The sequence below is a fragment of the Tripterygium wilfordii genome, chromosome 10, assembly GCF_013401445.1.
Source record: "Tripterygium wilfordii isolate XIE 37 chromosome 10, ASM1340144v1, whole genome shotgun sequence".
Taxonomy (NCBI): domain Eukaryota; kingdom Viridiplantae; phylum Streptophyta; class Magnoliopsida; order Celastrales; family Celastraceae; genus Tripterygium; species Tripterygium wilfordii.
In genome coordinates this window covers 6,744,099-6,759,761 of record NC_052241.1, presented here as the reverse complement: position 1 = coordinate 6,759,761, position 15,663 = coordinate 6,744,099, and the positions used below count along the sequence as shown (strand labels likewise).

The 15,663-nt window shown below is 39.3% G+C and overlaps 1 long non-coding RNA gene across 1 annotated transcript; it reads left to right on the top strand.

Annotated features, from left to right (window-relative positions):
• Positions 1-400: 400 nt before the first annotated feature.
• On the top strand, positions 401-4,816 carry LOC120007186. The gene is made up of 5 exons (XR_005470164.1): positions 401-1,069; positions 1,687-1,773; positions 2,761-2,850; positions 3,181-3,261; positions 3,828-4,816. It is a non-coding gene; the product is annotated as an uncharacterized LOC120007186 (long non-coding RNA).
• Positions 4,817-15,663: the final 10,847 nt, after the last annotated feature.

Below are 15,663 nucleotides of genomic sequence, written 5' to 3'. Positions count from 1 at the left end.
TTACTCGACTGAATATGCTATGTCTAGGATTCAATGTAAGGTAAGAGTGTTCAAAACAAGCCTATATACAATGCGAATTTTATAAGCACTCACTTCGGGTTATAATTGCTGAAAAATAGGAGAATGTCGACAATGCCCAAGAATACACAAGATATAATGAAAGGCAACTCGACCAGAATGCCGAAGAAACACCTGCAAACTTGGTGTGACAAAGCTAATGGTGGAATATGTGAGGAAAGGAGTATCGGGAAGTTGGGTTTTAAGTTTTCTCGATAAATCTGTGTATTGTGATATGTGATAAGGGTATTTGAGTAAGAAAAATGATAAGAAGTGTTAAGTTGTTTTAGTTTTTAGAAAAGAGGATTAGTTTTTAGGTCTTTTTTTTTTGTTGGGGTAGAAAGCTAAAAATTTCTCTATTTGATTTAGAGAGAGAGAGATTTGGATGTTAACAATTCGCAGAAGCCACTGCGATTTCGTTTCTATATCGTTAATACAACCTTTTAAGATCATCCTCTAATAGGAATTCGTCGGGTCTCCAATCTCTCGTGAGCTCCACGGCCGAAGAATCCCTTATTTGTTTTATATTTTTCAAATTCATTGATATTTCTTGCAATGTGGGTGACCGAATCGACATTTCATGCGTTGTTCCATACAGCGAGATGTCAAATTAGCTGGTGATGGGAAAATGTGCGAGAATTGAAAAATTCTGCCTATACACATGGATGTTTAGATTTATTGTTTTAGCGAAAAAGTGAATTGGTGAGATTTGAGGGATTGATTTGTGGCACTATGGAATGTTAGGGCGTTGTCGCAGAGGGAACTTGCTGCAGTTTTGAAATTCTGGGTTGATTTCTCATGATGTGGTAGATTGAGGAATGCTGTTGTTACGTGTTGGGCACAGGTGGAGTACTTCTGTTTCCTGGGCGAAGTTGGAGATTGGCTTATTACTCTACGCATTACGCAATACTGCATGGGTTGGTGTCCAAATGGGTGTTGGTTCCATACCCTTGCAACAACTTGAATGGCTGAGTCTCGGAAGAATGGTCTTGCTGATAAGGATATCGAGCAGGTTAATTTACTTTCATATACGTTTGTGTGAATATATATAATAGCTGAAAACATTGCTATATTCAAACTATATATTGTTTCAATGCCTCAAAAGCATGGGTTAAATTATGCTATTTATTTCTTCTTATGTGTACATTTAATTTTCAAATCTAAAAAGGAATTCTGCATAAAGTATGAAATTGTCAAATTGGAGTAAGCAGCAGTACTTCCTAAACGGTCCTTCAAATGTTCTTACTTGCAATCCGTGTTATCGTGTACTTTGGTTTATAGGTGTCTGAATTCTTGTAAATTTTTCTGAACACTGTACATTGAAATATCATTGACATTCTACCATAAGGGCATAACAGAAAGCATTTTCTCATTTCCTCTGTGTCAGTGTTTGCATTGTTTCATTTATCATAACAATGTCTTTGATGGGATACATATCTGAAAATTTGCGTTGAAAATAACCATAGCTATTAGTGTCATAATTCCATCTAAAAGGGGGTGTTTATGAAGCACAGAGCTCAATTCATTCAAAAGAAGGAAGCTCCCATAACCAGATTAACTGGATCATAAGGTTATTCTTCTGTATATACACTTATAGCTCATTGGTACTGTATTGATGTTTTTATTTAGGCCATCACAGCACTAAAGAAAGGATCATATTTACTGAAGTAAGGGCGTAGACGAAAGCCGAAATTTTGCCCATTTCATCTCTCAAATGTAAGTTCCCTTTGCAAATTTAAGTTGTTTGAAATATTCTATCCTGGCCAATTAGATGGCATTAGTGAAAGCACCTCTACTGTAAATAGTGAGACCATAACCTCGACCCGTTGGCTACTTTGCCAGGTAAGATAGAGTTTCTCAAGTTTTTCCTTTGAAGGATAAGAACTCGAGTTGCGAACTAAACATTTTAACGTGTCGACCGATACTTTCAAATTCCAATTTCCAGCTACCAAGTCTACATCTAAAAGTTTCTCCAGTTCAAAAGATCTGAAAAGTACCAAATTGCTTCCTAAAATGTTTGGCCCCATCAAACTGATAAATTATGAACAGTTGACAAAGATTGTACAATGAGGTCATTTTCAATGATCCACAAATTTTAAGTTTCTTCACTTCAAAAGGATCCAATCTCCTTTTTTAAAGGAAATGTATTTTTCAAACCTCAACTAAGGGTTAATGGACTTAATTGAAAAAGGTTATTTGTCATCTTTAATTAGTATATTTCTGCCTCATTGTATTATGAATTTGTATGTAATTCTTTTACTGTTTTGTTAATGTGTACTTAGTACATGTACAAGCTTTCTTAGTAAAAGATGTATTGTAATTTGAGCAAGTGAAGACCTCACTGGGAAAGCTAATTCTTGGTTAGTACACTGATAGTCAAACTGCAAATTATTTTGAGCAATCTCATTTCCTTCTGGTTGATACATGATAAGGAAATATGTTGAACCAACATTCAAATTTTCTTTTTAATCCTTAGTTTACCTAATATTAAAAGGGCAAACTTGTGGCGTAGTGGTCACTTATTCAAATCATGGATCAATTGCTTCTTCACAAGATGGGGTAAGGCTGCCTACATCTTCACCTGTCATGCTTCTCTCTGCACTATGGGCATGGATGTTGTTGAACCTTAGTGTACTTAACATTCCATTTTTCTTCTTTTATTTTTTTGTTCTGTCTACTCAGAAACATCGGATGCTGTTTCAGGATGAATCTTTGTTGATATGGTACTCTGGTAAAAAGGAGAAGCATCTTAAACTCAGTCAAGTTTCAAAGATTATTCCGGGATAGCGAACTGTAAGTTTGCAAGTTGCAACAACAGTTTATTTTTCAGAAAAAAGAGTTTTTATATTACTACCGAGCTTCTCTTACCAACCCAATCAAAAAAGCCTATACAAGCCATCCACTGAGTTTGATGAATGTCTTAGCGGAGATTCATAGTGGACAGTTGATTTCTGTATACGGACAACCATATCAGTTATTATTATAACTCTTACTCATCTTGTTTCTTATTTTTCTCCCATTTATCTTGGACCAGAAACATGATGTTTTAACTGAAACATTTATTTTCTCTGTAGTTTAGTTCCCACACCTTTCGTAAATACAATGTTGGCCCTTATCTTTCAGGCAATATTTCAGCGCTATCCTCGTCCTAAAAAGGAGTATCAATCATTTTCTCTTATATGCAATGACAGGTCCTTGAATCTGGTGAGAATTATGTCTTGTACTCTTCTAATTGGCTCGCTCTCTTTCTGTCACCCCACACCCACACACACTGAGGACCCTTTACAACCAAAAGGAAAAGGGAAAAAAAATAACGAAAGAAGGCTTATAATCAGTCAATGCTTTAGCTTAAAGGCTTTATCACATTACGACTTCCTTCCTTTCCTATTTGTCTGTCTCTATTATGATGTTCATAATGCAATATATATCTATATATATTTACATATACACAAATCAGGTCAGCATTTCTCCAATATTTTAATTGTATGACATAAATCACGTCCAACCTGTGGACAGATATGCAAAGACAAGGATGAAGCTGAAGTTTGGTTTGTTGGTCTTAGGCATTGGTTACTCGAAGTAACAATCACCGCAAGTTGAGAATTGATACTAGAAGTGATAGTACATCGTCTGAGAGTCCACATTCTTACACATGGAAAAAGTGTTCATCAATAAAACCATTTGTCTGTAGTGTTGTCCTTACCTGCTATTAATTTTATATATATTTGGTTAGCAGGCCGTATCTAACATAAAATATCAAATCTTGACAGGATCCAGGAGATGGGGATATCCCTTTTGAGGATATTTCGCATAATAGATTAGGAAAGGCATTTTCTGATATATTATCCCAAACTGCTGCAGAAAATATTTGTAATCAAGGGGAATCGGTTGCATATTCTGTTATCTCATTATCAGCTGCTTCATTAAACAACCCAAATGGTCGGAATTCTACATCAGAGGCGGTTCGCGTCAGTTACTTTAGTGCTGTAAGCTCATCTAGCCATGGTTCTTGTCCCAAGGACTTTGATGCCCTAGGTGATGTTTTTATTTGGGGATAAAGTATTGGAGATGGATTGCACAAAGTTGGGATATGCCTCGTTCAAAGATGAATGCATTTCTGCCTCAGGCATTGGAATCAATTGTCGTTCTCGACATGCATAATATTGCTTGTGGTGCAAGGCATGCAGTGTTAGTTACTAGACAAGGGGAAATCTTTAGTTAGGGGGAGGAATCGGGAGGTAGGCTGGGGCATGGCATGGAAGCAGATGTTTCCCATCCAAAGCTCATAGATAGTCTCAGTGGAATGAACATTCAATCAATGGCATGTGGAGAGTATCACACCTGTGTCTATTTAGTATAAATAACTATAGGCTTTGTTTAGGAGGTTATTACATCATTGTTAATATTATCTATTGGAGCTTTGTCATCTCCTAACGGACTGGTTATTGGTTGTGATTGTGTTTAAGATTCTTGCACAATTTGCTGCCAATATTCATCTCTTCTTTCATATTTGGTTCCTTTTCCATCTCATATTATTAGCCCCTATCATTTTGGTATCGAAGCCGTTGATCCATCATGGTTAACACCAGATCTTCCAACCTGCAAAATGACCCAGCAAACCCAAACACCGACCCACCAGCCAACCCAAATTCTGATTCCATTGCCCAACAATTAACTGCCATCGCTTCCAAATTAAACACCATAGACTCTCTAGCAGCCGAAGTCGCAGCCCTCAAATCCCAATCTAGTGGGGCCCCTCATGCAGAAACCAGTACTCGTGTCTCTAGCAAAGGAAAGACCAAAGAAATTCCCATGGGACCACATGAGAAGGGTAGAACAACCTGGTCAGAAGCAGAGGATGACAACATGGACAATCCCTGGTGGTTTAAAAGTCCTTTCCGGCGTCCTCATACGAAAATGGAATTTCCAAAGTATGATGGTGGTGATCCACGAGGTTGGATCCTGAAAGCTGAAAAATATTTCCGTTATTATCAGACTCCGGAGGATCTTAAAGTCGACATCGCCGCCATGTATCTTGAAGGTGATGCCCTCGATTTATTTGCTTGGGTTAATCGTGAACGAACCTTTCTATACTAGGAGGAGCTTGTCAACACGTTGCATGAAAGCTTTGGTCCGGCAGAGTTCCAAAATCCTGATGAATATCTTTGCAATATAAGGCAAACTGGGTCTGTGCAAGAATACCGTCAAGAATTTGCCAAGAGATCTTCACGAGTTACAAATTGGCCAGAACATTGCTTACTGGGTGTGTTTTTAAATGGCTTAAAGGAGGAGCTAAAGGCTGATGTTAGAATCCATAAGCCCAAGACAGTCTACAAGGCCATGAGTTTGGCCCTTGAATTTGAGACCAAACTAGGCCCAAATCGGAGCACCAGAGGGCCCAATTGGACGACATCCAGCCGCCCCAATACATTACCCCAATCCTCATCCACACGAGCTCTTCTACCTCGTGACCACACCTCTTCTACATCGACTTTTCACAACAATTCACGCAGTAATTTCACAGCCACCCCAGCGACAACCCAACCCCAGCAAACCCGATCTTGGCAAGCTGAAAAACAGGAGAGAATGGCCAAAGGTCTCTGTTTCAGGTGTAACGAGAAATTTGTTCCTGGACATAGATGCAAACCAACGAGCTTCTCTCTAATGGAGCTCACGGACAGCGAACTACCAGTCGAAGAAGATGAGAACGTTGTTCACGATGACCCATCAATGGCAGATTTGGCTGAGATTTCTTTCCATGCCATTCTGGGTAAATCATCAGGCACCATAATGAAGCTTCTAGGTACTGTTCAAGGGTGCCAAGTTCTGATTTTGATTGATAGCGGATCCACACATAATTTCATTGCGGAGAGGATTGTGGAAGAAGTCGGGCTGCCTGTCCAAATTATTCCTCCTTTCGGAGTTCAAATTGGTAATGGTGAAGTGATTAAATGCAATCGCCTTTGTCAAGAAGTCTCGGTAGAGCTTCCTGCGCTGACAATTACCCAAGACTACTACCCGTTTGCAATTGGTGGTGCTTATTTGGTGCTGGGTATCAAATGGCTTGCTTCCTTAAATACGGTACGAGCCAATTGGAATGAAATGTTCCTCATTTTTCATTTGAAAGGCAAGAAATATAAGCTCCAAGGGGTCCCTCACAAAACACAAGTTGAAGCCAGCTTTCAATATTTTTCAACAGAGAACAACATCTCAGGTACTAATTCTAACCAACACTCTGAAATTCACAATTTACTTAACACTTTTGAAGCTATCTTTCAGGAACCCAATACCCTTCCACCCTTTCGGTCCCATGCCCACAATATACCATTACTACCAAATTCAAAACCCCCAAACATCAGACCTTACAGATATCCTTATTTTCAAAAATCTGAAATTGAAAATCATGTTTCTGAATTATTACGATCTGGTTTTGCTCGCCCTAGTACCAGCCCTTTTGCCAGTCCAGTCCTTCTTGTCAAGAAAAAAGATAACTCTTGGCGTATGTGTGTTGATTACCGAAGATTAAACCAGATTACCATCCCTGATAAATACCCCATACCCAACATTGATGAATTACATGGTGCCACTATTTTTTCCAAAATTGATCTGAGGTCCGGTTATCACCAAATACGTGTCAACCCTACTGACATTCCCAAAACTGCCTTTCGAACCCATTCTGGCCATTACGAGTTTGTTGTCATGCCGTTCGGCCTCACCAATGCTCCTTCAACCTTCCAATCTGCCATGAATGACCTTTTCCGACCCTATCTCCGCCAATTTATCTTGGTGTTCTTTGATGACATCCTAGTCTACAGCCAAACAGTCCAGCAACACCTTCACCATTTGCAAGTCACCCTTCAACTCCTCAAGGATAACCATTTTTTTGCTAAAGCTTCCAAATGCATGTTTGGCCAGAGTCAAATTTCCTTCCTTGGTCATGTGGTTTCTGCTCAGGGTGTTGCAGTTGATCCAGAGAAAATTCAAGCAGTTCTAGATTGGCCCGTCCCAACTAATGTGAAAGAACTTCGAGTGTTTTTGGGCTTAACAGGTTATTATCGCAGATTCGTGAAGAATTATGGGGCTCTTGCAAGGCCATTAACAGATCTTACCCGGAAAAATGGCTTCCATTGGTCTTCTGTGGCTGAAACAGCCTTTCACACTCTCAAGCAAGTTTTGACTTCAGTACCTGTGCTACGTCTACCAGATTTTAGTCAACCATTCACTGTGGAATGTGACGCTTCTTGTGATGGAATCGGCGCAATCCTCCTCCAATCTGATCACCCGATTGCATACTTCAGTAAGGGATTTTCTTTATCTAATCGCTTGAAATCTACTTATGATCGGGAATTACTGGCTCTTGTACTTGCTTTACAGAAATGGCGACATTACTTGCTGGGACGCCACTTTTTTGTCAAAACAGACCATTACAGCCTCAAATTTTTATTGGAGCAGCGAGTTAAAACTAATGAACAGCAGCGGCTTCTTATGAAGTTGCTTCCATTTGATTTTTCTATCATTTACAAGACTGGAAAAGAGAATATAGGGGCAGATGCACTTTCCAGGCGTCCCCGACATGTTGATTTTTTAGCCTTGGCTCTTCCTGTTTCTTTGGATTTTATGGATTTGCAGGAAGCTCTTCAAGTGGATCCTTACACTCGGGAAATAATGGCTTCATTATCCCAAGATTCTACTACTTATCCAGAATTTCAGGTGGTGGATAAAAAGCATTACTTCAAAAATCGTTTGGTAATCCCTAACAACACTCCTCTTAAACAAAAGCTTTTGTCTGAATGTCATGATTCATTGACTGGGGGGCACGGTGGTTATTTGAAGACTCTAAAACGCATTTCTTCTAATTTTTTCTGGCCCGGTATGAAGCATGATGTCAAGGTCTTTGTTCAAAATTGCTTACCTTGTCAACAGAACAAATATCAAGCTTTAGCACCCGCGGGACTTCTGCAACCTCTCCCTTTACCGGAGCGAATATGGGAAGATATTTCACTTGATTTCTTCGTTGGCCTCCCAAAATCACATGGGTTTGATACCACTTTGGTGGTGGTGGATCGCTTCAGCAAATACTCACATTTTCTGCCCTTATCTCATCCATTTACAGCAAAAATTGTTGATGATATTTTTTGCAGGGAAATAGTTAGACTTCATGGCATACCCAGATCTATTCTTTCGGATAGAGATGTCATATTTCTCAGTGCTTTCTGGCAAGCACTTTTTAAGTCCAGCAGCACTCGTTTGCGTATGGGTACGGCTTATCGCCCTCAATCAGATGGCCAAACGGAGGTGGTTAACCGGTGTTTGGAAGCCTATTTGCGGTGTTTTGCACATGAACAACCTCACGCTTGGCATAAATTTTCTTCCTTGGGCAGAGTATTCTTTCAATACAGGATTTCATACTTCCACTGGCACTACCCCTTTCAAGATTGTTTATGGGCGAGATCCACCAGCTCTTCATCCGTTTGTTCCGGGGGAAACACGCATTGCTGAGCTTAAAGAACAACTTATTACTCGTGATGATATGCTGAAACTTTTAAGAGCTAATCTCTTGAAGGCACAATCTCGAATGAAAGCACATGCTGATTCCAAGAGACGAGAGTTGAGTTTCAATGTGGGAGATTCTGTCTTTTTACGGGTTCAACCTTACCGCCAACACACACTTGCCAAAAGACGGTATGAGAAACTTTCTCCTCGATTTTTTGGTCCCTACAAGATCATTCGACGTGTTGGTTCAGTGGCTTATGAATTAGAACTTCCTGCTTCTTCCAAAGTTCATCCCATCTTTCATGTTTCTTTGCTACGTCCGGCTAGGGGACAAGTTCCAGCTACTCCACCAGCACCACTCCCCATTTCTTCTGATTGGAATATCAATATCATCCCTGCCAAAGTGTTAGCTCATCGCTGGGTCAAAGAGGGAGGTGTTCAGAGTTTGGTGCTATTAGTTCAATGGGAAGGTCGTCCTATCGAAGAAGCTAGCTGGGAGAATTATGACCTTCTTGCTGGACAATTTCCATCTTTCAGCCTTGAGGACAAGGCGAGTTTCCAGGGGGGGTGTACTTATACAGAACCGCCTTTGCGGACTTATTCACAAAAAAGGTGGAGAAAACGTGCTGAATATGGAGATCAGTTTTTAAGTAACCAAGTCCCTCCATAATCATCCCACAATGATAGCAAATCCACTCAAGCCATTTCATTAACTGCAGCAGTTCCACTTGCACTTTCGTCAACTGTTCCCTGCTTTCTAGGAGTTTGTTTCTGTCTATTTAGTATAAATAACTATAGGCTTTGTTTAGGAGGTTATCACATCATTGTTAATATTATCTATTGGAGCTTTGTCCTCTCCTAACGGACTGGTTATTGGTTGTGATTGTGTTTAAGATTCTTGCACAATTTGCTGCCAATATTCATCTCTTCTTTCATATTTGGTTCCTTTTCCATCTCATATTATTAGCCCCTATCACAGCGCCATTCACCAGGATTGAGAAAGAGGCAGAAGTGACACATTTCTTTATCCAAGAAATCCACTTTTTGGGAAAACCTTTCCTTTCAGAAATTTTCAATTCAAGTTATCAAATGCCTTTTCCATGTCCAGCTTGCAGAGAAGTCCCCTCTTTTTCTGTTTAAAGTAGTAATCGACTATTTCATTGGCTATTAAAGAGGCATCCAGAATTTACCAATCTTCTAAATTGGCATGCTGAGGTTGATTAATGACTCCTCCCTACACTTTTCTTAGTCTCCTAGCAAGTACCTTAGCCAGCAATTTATATAGACTTCCAAGCAAACTGATCGGTCTGAACTCCGTGATGTCATAGGTACCCACTTTCTTCGCAATCATAATTTATTAATACTATTGAACTCATTCCCTATAGCTGTGGTGAATAATTAGTTGAAAATATGTTTTCATAAAAAAGATTGCTGAATGTGAAACTTGTTAGAGAACTGATCAGTTGAGGTGCTCAGGAAATGACGGACTAGATGAAACCGTTAACACGTATCCTTTGACAGAATGTTAATCATTGAACCTTGAAGTATCTTGAAAGCAATGGAAGTTAGTCCCATGGTAATACTGGTCTATCTAGCAACCAATAGAATGGACCTAGATTGAAGACGATGATGCACATGTGCTTGCTCCACACAAGTTTTCAAAAATGATCTTGCCATCCTTACATGGGCATTCAGCTATTGATAATATTGAGAACGTTAAAAAGTGCATGGACAGATGTCCAATAAAGATAGTCAATGATTGAAGGGGCAGCAGTGAAGAAGAGTATATTGGTTACGAGAACATACTGGTTATAATGTTTAAGAAGTGATTCACCATCTTCCAGTTAAGCCTTTAACTCCCAATATTTTTTCATTCACTAGAACTATATGATCCGCTAACAACGAACTTGTCTGCTTACACTAATTTTACAAAGAACTTAAACCTTTCAATTACCTAAGTCAATTCTAAGTTACATTTCCAATCCAGATGAATTTTTCCTTTGAGATCTGGATACTATACAATGGTACATCACCAAATGAACAAATTATCAAATATGTGTGTTAGAATATATGAGGGTATTTGAGTCATTGTACATGTATTTAGAATATACTGGATTGTATTTAGGGCTGTAAGTGAGTTTGGTGTGAGGGATGAAATAAAAAAAAAGATTTTCAGACATAGTTTCTCTCGTATCATGGTATCGGAGCCAACGGTGCCGATCGCGATTGTGCCTTGGTGGTCGCAAGTAAGTTTCTGTTAGATGGTTTTGGTTTTCTTCTTCGTTCTGGTCTGGTAGCGTTGAAGAACTCACGGTCTTGGTTCTCTTCTTTGTTCGGATCTGGAAGTGTTGCAGAAATTACCTTCTCTCTTCTTGGTTCTGTTTCTGGGTTCTGGTTTCTGTTTCCAGCTGTGGGTTCGACTCAGATTCAGTGCCTAGTGCGACTGATCTGGTTGTGTATTTGTCTGCGCAGTTGCGCGAACTTATTGTGCGAATTTTTGTGTGTTCTGTTTCTCGGCTTTGTTCGGGTGTGTGAGCAGATATTTGTGCTGGTGATTTCTGTGTGCATTTCTGTGGGTTAGTGAGAGTGTTTGCAAGTCAGCATCAAAGTTGGTGAATTGATTTCTGGTTGTTCTGGTTGCTTTATTACACGAACTATTGTTTTCTTTGATTTGTTTGTAATGGCTGGTCCTAGTGAGACAAAGACATTTACTGAGATTATTACCACTGGGCGTCGAATTACTGATAGGAAACTAAATGGTGCCAATTATAGTCAATGGAAAAGGGTGATTAGAAGATATCTTTCAGGCATTGATATGGAGAACCACTTGACTGAAAACCCACCAACAGAGCCTATAGCAAGGGCTCAATGGCATAAAGAAGATGATAAATTGTTTACTATGATTCAGCACACTATCGAACACTCTGTTGATGACATGGTAGGTCATTGTGATACTGTCTGTGAGTTGTGGCAATATTTGGAGTCCCTATATTCCAGCAAGCAGAACTTGTCCCATGTTCATGATTTGTTATCTGGTTTATATCGTGCTGATCAGAAGGGGCGAACATTGGTTGAATATTATACTGATTTTAAGCGAATGTTTGAGGAGAAGAGGACCTTATATCCCATAATAGCTGATGTGAAGAAAATGCAAGAACAAGAGGAGGAGATCATGGTTCAGTGCTTCCTTGCAGGGTTGGAATCCGAGTATGATGTGGCTCGGTCTCAAATCCTTACAGGCTCTACTCTTCCGTCACTAGCTGAGGTGTTCTCTCGGCTGCGCAAAGTTTGTAAGGATGGTAAAGAATCTGGAGTATCTGCTGGTTCTGGTGATACCTCTGCTTTATTGGGTTGGACACCACCAGCTGGTGGTAATAGAGGTGGTCGTAGTAGTGGTCGAGGAGTACGTGGTGGTGGTCGTGACAATGGGGGACGTGGAGGTCCCAGGACATGCTATCATTGTGGAGAGCAGGGTCATTTGAAGAAAAATTGTTGGAAATTGAATGGTAAACCATCTCCGCGGTTTGCCAATGCTGCTACCCAGGAGGGTCTTATGCCCACTCCTACCGGGGCTGTGTCTTCTTCCATAGCACCTAGACCTGATGGTCATATCATGATTTCAGCTGATGAGTATGCTCGGTTTGCTCAGTTTCAAGCTACCCAATCTACTGCCAACCTTGTTCAGTCAGGTAATCCAACTGCATGTCTTTCTTCGTCCTCCGGTGCTTGGGTCATTGACTCTGGAGCCACCGATCACATGACTAGCAATGCAGGTATCCTTTCTTCATTTCAATCTTCTGGTAATAGAGGTGGTCGTAGTAGTGGTCGAGGAGTACGAGGTGGTGGTCGTGACAATGGGGGACGTGGAGGTCCCAGGACATGCTATCATTGTGGAGAGCAGGGTCATTTGAAGAAAAATTGTTGGAAATTGAATGGTAAACCATCTCCGCGGTTTGCCAATGCTGCTACCCAGGAGGGTTGTAACACCCCAAATTCTTCACCATAGGTAGTTACACGGCACGGTAACTATTCGTGTATTCCCAGATACTCGGGTCCACACAATTAGCATACCGTAAGCCTTAATTATCGGATTACATCATCCTAACATCAAAGTTTCCAAATTTCTTAATAATCCATACAATCGTCCCATAGCAAATACGTACTTATGGACCTAATACCGATAAAAGTTCTTACATCCGTTTATGAGGTTCTAAATTTATTACAAAACCATGAACCGTATTATGCCTGGATCCCTTCACTTAGCACTTCCGAATATCTACATGTATGAAAGACATGTAGGAGGGTTAGCCAAGCTAATCATAGAACATATATATATAGTCATTTAATTTCTTTAACTTTCGAGAAATTTTAACAATTATATAAGATCACTCATAATAGGAAGAACCAAATCAATATGCATATAGTCTAACAGGAAACAACATAATATAAAAGACGAAATGTCATTTTATAGAAACGTAACTCAAATTCACAAGTCATGAAAAAAAAACATTCCCCGTCTGACATTCCAATTGTATAGTAATTCACGTATTCCCAAGTACGATTTTCCCGGATTCGTCAATTCGGTTAGTAAATGGGAACTCCACCGGTATGCTTTCCCGTCGGAAAGATCGTGGCGAAATGTTTCAAGGGTGTGGGAGTATAATCGCTCCAACCACACCATCCTAGTCGCACCACGGGACTAGTTGCAAACCCACAACCGAGCCAAGGTTGAGGTGGCCATGTGCACAGGCATGCAATGCTTATATCCGTTAATTCCGAGTAACGAGGAACGCAGTACAGGGAGTTTGAAATCATTTTGTCACTAGTATCAATCAAAGGATTTAATGACATTCAACACCTCATAAATTTCTTAGCACAACATCCCTTTTAATCAAAGCATGGCATGCAGGTGCATTCACAACTCAATTCATTTGTAACTCTAATTACGAAATCGTCAATCTATACAAGCTTGGATTCAAATTCTGAAATGTCGTGCACATATAAAGATATGTATAGCGAAATTTCGTATCATTTTTTTTCATGGTTCTCAATCGGCATCTATGACACATAATAATTGGACACATATCAAATAGTGTATTTCCGTATAATCATAATAGGAAAAACTTGCAAATCACGTCAAAATATTTTAGACATAGTAGCGACGACAAACCTTACATAATCACATCAAGTAGTAAATATATTCACTTAAAATCTTTTTAATATTTTAGCAACGGCAACCCTCACCTTTGCCGACAATTCAAGTTTGAGCAGGGCCTTTCCCTTTTCTTTTATCGTAAACAAGGCTTGGTCCAACGTCTTCCGTTCCTAGTCAAATCATTTGCTTTTACTTCAACAAGTGCACAAGCTTAATGAACATATTAAGTATATTGCTACTTGTATGATATGAGTTTATTAAGCTTTAAGATTTTGGTTCAGTGACCGTATATTCCTAGTTTTGAAAACAACGAATTTCGCCTGACTTGACTATATCATGATCTTAAGCCAAATCTTGTTATACTCGGTTTACCACACATTTATATCCAAAATAGATAGAGCTATGTTAGTCAACATTTTTATATACTAATAGTATATCATTCATCATATCTATATTTCCTATTCCCGTTTATGCAGGTTATTGGGTACAAGGCTTCTAGATTATTTCATGCATGTGATAATTTGTTTAAGGTCACATGATTCATGAAATACATGTATGCAAATACCAATAATCAGTGTCTCCATTTATGATCGTTACTCTTAAAGAGACATCACTTCATCCTGACTAGTATTCTATAACCTCCAAATTTTATCATGCATCTTGGGACCCACACATTCCCTCAAAAAAATCAACATGCAGGTTCAGTTACTTGGTTTCTAACTCATATTTCGGTTAAACTACTTGAAAGATGATCAAGTCCTTGGTTTCCTGCACGATTTCTTCGTGTATTTCATTATATAAGAATTAGTTTGATATTCTAAATTCCTCGGCAGTCCTGCATGCAATCCTTATCTCCATCCGGTCTACACATGCATGCCATGATCCCATCTAAATGCATCATGTCCCTATATTGATTCGTATAACATCAATGATTTTGAGTGTCTTTACCTTTAACCTCTCGCTTTCTCCTTGTGCACGAACTCCTCTTCGTTCACTGGGTTCTCCTAACCAGAGATTGTATTAATACTTATCAGAGCCTCGGTTGTAAGCTCCTAACTAACCAAAACAGGAATGGACTCTTTCTTACCTTGATTGTTTTTCTTCTTTTCTTTTCTTCTTTTTTTTTTTCTCTCAGTAATACGCTTGAGTTCTTCCAAATCCTAGCAAGGAAATATCTTACACCTTCAGTGGCTCATCCACATTATTTTTATCAAATTTTTAACAGGAAAGAAACTTACCTGCACTCCTGAGTATTACTGCAACTTGACTCTTCTTCTTCTCGGGTGTTGCTTTCACTCTTACTCTTACTCTATCTTTCTTTCATTCTCTCTCTCTTGCTAGGTCTCATATGCTTGTGTACGAATGGGTATCTCACTTCCTCTTCTCCTTTTTAATCTCTATTTGGTCTTCGTCCAAGTGACGGTTGGCGATCATGCAGCCTCCTAATCGATTACCCTGTGTAATTTCACTTCTCTATACACGGCAACCCACTCTCCCATATCTATCACTTAGATTTTTTTCTTATTTTTGGTCTTATCCCCATTTGTCCTCATGTGAGGCTTACTAATTTGTCTTATTAGGGACTAGTTACCTATAACATTCCTTTATGCAAATCCAAAGTCTATATTTGCTACCATTATTTTTCGTAACCTTATATGTTCATGCATGCATTTATTATATAAGCTTAACGTACATTTTTAATTTATTGTCATACATGCATGATAACATACTCCTAATTTAATTATTCAATTATCAATATTATATATGTGCATATATTTTCGACACGTATGTAAGATTCTTTTTTTTTTTTTTTTTTTTTTTACACGTACTTGGTAAAAATTTCCATATGTTACAAGGGTCTTTTGCCCACTCCTACCGGGGCTGTGTCTTCTTCCATAGCACCTAGACATGATGGTCATATCATGATTTCAGCTGATGAGTATGCTCGGTTTGCTCAG